The following is a 450-nucleotide window of genomic DNA, read 5'->3' on the forward strand; positions in this document are numbered from 1 at the left end:
AAAAAAAAAAAAAAAGAAGAAGAAGAAGAAAAAGAATCAGAGAGACCTGGACAGCAATAAATGTTAACTTTTGAAGACTCTGCTAGAAGAGCGATCAGTACACATCAAGGGCCATGTCTTCTAAGAGGGTCCCCTTGCCAGTGGGGGTGGAGGAGGATAGGTGACACTGGGTGGGGTGGAGAAAGGTTTATGGGGCACAGAAGACTTATTTAGGAAGAATAATGGGCGAAGAGCCCAAAAAGGTAAATTGAGGCCAGATTGTGAGGTGCCTCACAGTAACAGGTCAAGAGATCTGGACTCTACCCTACAGCCTGTTGACGGAAGACCAAGATTAGCCCTGAACAGTTTGCTGTGATCTGAGGGAATCTCCCAAAGCAATCTAAATCGAGTTCTCTCTTCCCTTGTGCTATATTCCTCACAAGCATCCTCCATTAAAACCTGAAGATTCCA

The sequence above is a fragment of the Otolemur garnettii genome, unplaced genomic scaffold, assembly GCF_000181295.1.
Source record: "Otolemur garnettii isolate 467f Iridium unplaced genomic scaffold, OtoGar3 scaffold00067, whole genome shotgun sequence".
Classification (NCBI taxonomy): domain Eukaryota; kingdom Metazoa; phylum Chordata; class Mammalia; order Primates; family Galagidae; genus Otolemur; species Otolemur garnettii.